This window comes from Aplysia californica, unplaced genomic scaffold, assembly GCF_000002075.1.
Source record: "Aplysia californica isolate F4 #8 unplaced genomic scaffold, AplCal3.0 scaffold00008, whole genome shotgun sequence".
NCBI lineage: Eukaryota > Metazoa > Mollusca > Gastropoda > Aplysiida > Aplysiidae > Aplysia > Aplysia californica.
The window spans coordinates 2,023,656-2,026,692 of record NW_004797278.1 but is presented as its reverse complement, the minus strand read 5'-3'; positions in this window follow the sequence as shown (position 1 = coordinate 2,026,692).

Sequence of the window (3,037 nt, the reverse complement as noted above, 5' to 3'; positions counted from 1 at the left end):
GATACTACTGGTAAATTATACTTACTTCCTGTTTCTCTTCTATGTCCATCTGTGAGTGAGGTAGAGATATCTATGCAAAAACACTGATATATCCTCTGAACGCTCATTATTTGTGTTGTTGTGCTTCTCTTTCGCTGGAGCAATTAATTATGGAATAAGCAGAAACCAAACAACACAGCTTATGTTTCCATAAAGATCTTAAGGTAACAGGATATAGAACCTGCTTTTTTACTGTGTGTCTACCATGCCTAATTCTGACCATATGTATGTACCCTATACGTGAAGAAAAGGGTTTGAATGTTGGAAAACATTTGAAATGCAAATTAAGCTTCCACTATAGCCCCTGAGGGCAAAATGTAGGCACGTTACTTGAAAGACTTTATCTCAAAAATCCTTTTAGAATTTTTGTATGAAACTTTTTAAAAAAGTGTTCTTGAATACCCACCGCAATTCCTAAAGCAATTAAAGTAGCTAATGGGACAAAATTGTGCGTTTGTATTGATGTTGACTGTGCATGGGATAAAAATGCAAAAAAAGCAACCTAATTATGTATGCAAGAGCCACATTTAAAGAAGGACAGTTTCACAACGGAACCCTTTTATAGGTCGAGGACATGCACCATTGTCTTGAGAATACGTGTATGCAAAATTTCAGATGGATATCTAGAACAACAGTGATTATATGGGTTTAAATTGTAACAACTGATATGTTCTGGTATGTTAGCCCAAAATATCGTTTTGAGAAAACGGACAAAAACAAGAAGAATTGTATCGGCGTTGATATTACAGGCACATTTTAGGTACTAACGTGCTTGAAGAGAACAGTACGTGTATAATTCATTCTTTAGTTGGTGTCTCCTTGGAAGAGTTCTAGTTTTATTATTTACTCGCCTTTTGCGTTAAAAACTGGTGTCTTATGTGGAGAAAATAGGGTAATAATCAATCATGTAAACAAACTGTTGCCAAGAATTGACATGGGTATGCAAATATATCTGTTTACTAAAAAGCAGGCTGTATTTTACTTTTATTTCACTGGACTCTTGTTCATAAATGGTTTAGGTACACATGGGAGCCAAAAACAAAAACACAGTAAAAGCTTCTTTTTTGCATGACTTCCTAGAGCATTCTGATACCTTAAAAAATTGCGTGCTCCAGGACCAGTATACCGGAGTAACTTTCTTCTTCGATAAAGCTGACTTAGAATAACCATTCACAGGTAATTATAGTTTCAACGTTTCTTATAATAATTTCAGAAACATTGAAACGATTTCAAGGAAATGAGAAGTAATATTATTAGTAAATTGGATACTTAGCCTACCGATAAATCTACTCCCATCTTTATTTTATGCTTAGCAGTTCGCACGAACTGTATTGTGCACAGAGAAAACTCGCTAGTTGCTTTAGTAGCACGCATGTTCAACCAAAGTCTAGACTATTGGTAAGGTTCCATGGCATTTAGTTAGCAAGAAACTGTTTATCAATACGAAAACTTGAGCGAAACGTTGACATTTGGAAACCAACGACAGCGAATAAGTAGAGTCGCCTGCACTTCTAGGGGAACTACATGTACTGTTAAGTCTCACTCGTTTCTCACCCGTCGGTTTTCTAGCACTGAAGTTGAGCTTCTTTGTTTAAAAAAATGTGTTATACTCAATTCAAAGCTGTCTCCTTCTTTTCATGTACAGTAAAAAAGAAAAAACGTCGGTATCACTGCTCTGCTCGACAATGTATAACCCTCCTTACGGGAGGCTGGGTATTGACGATCAGGAGTATAAAGTAATAAAGTAAGCCAAAGAGGCTGGTAGACTCGCAGATGAGACACAGAACTGTTGCCTTGGCCACAAACTGCTGACTGCCTCCAAGCTGTAGTAAGTATACGGTTCGTACACTACTCTTTTGTTGGTATTTGTAGCAGCTTTGTCGGGAATCCAAACTACAAAATATTATGTCTGCTGTTACTCATTGACTGACATTGATATAGATGTACACCAGACCCCGACATTGTTTTGCCCAGATCACAAAAGGGAGAGAGATGATGCTCCTCTCTGTGCGCTGTCTTCAAAGGGCGTTGATGGGACACTTCAGAGAAAGTACTGACTTGACATTGGACACAAAGCTCTCGTGTAGGAATCAAACAAAAAGCCAAGGCTATTGTGATAAAGGAAAATCAGGTACGAATCTCGCCCAATGTTTAGACTGTGATTCGCATGAATGTTGAAGAGTTTCTCAAAAGGTCATCCCATCGTTTGACAGTTATTTTGCTTTCTCTTGTCTGGTTGTGGATGATGACATCAAAATATCACATTTTTGATGGAAGAATTCCCATTTTGTGCGCCACTCGATTTATCAAAATGTGAAGGGAATATAAAATTCATTTTTCTTTTGTTTTCTTCTTTATTTCTTTTGTTAATGTTTTTTTTATGATATCTTTGATCCCCACCTGTTCGCCATCTTCCTTTGTCTTACCCTTTTACAGTGACGTCAAGCGCAACTAGCATTTCCTGCGGAGATGTCTGATCCAATGTTGAATAGGCTGAAAGGAAAGATAACTTTTCCACCTGTGGCTATTCGCCCAGGGGGGAAAAAAGGTTTAGTTGCCCTATTTTGTTTTCACCATAATCAGCAGAAGGGAAATAACAGACAAGACCACGCTCAGCGACCTTGATGGCAATCGACGTGTCTTGTTATCTGTCTATGTAAGGACACACATCGGGGCACAGGAGACCAAAGGTCACGGAAATCTTTCACGGGCTTGAGGGTGACTTTCAGAACATGTCCAGAGCCACCATATATATTTCAGTAGAGTGAGGTGTTTGAGTCACATAACGTCAGCTGGTCTGACCATGAACAGAAAAGTTACGTATGTTTGAAATGACGATGGACGTAAGAAAATGTATGCTCTGTACAGCCTCGGTTTTGGGAATCAGTCACAGTCTGAAATGCTCTAGAGAATCTGCCTGTATGTCAATCTGTCTGCCCTTCTCCCCTTTCTCTCTCTCTGTCTCTCTCTCTCTCTCTCTCTCTCTCTCTCTCTCTCT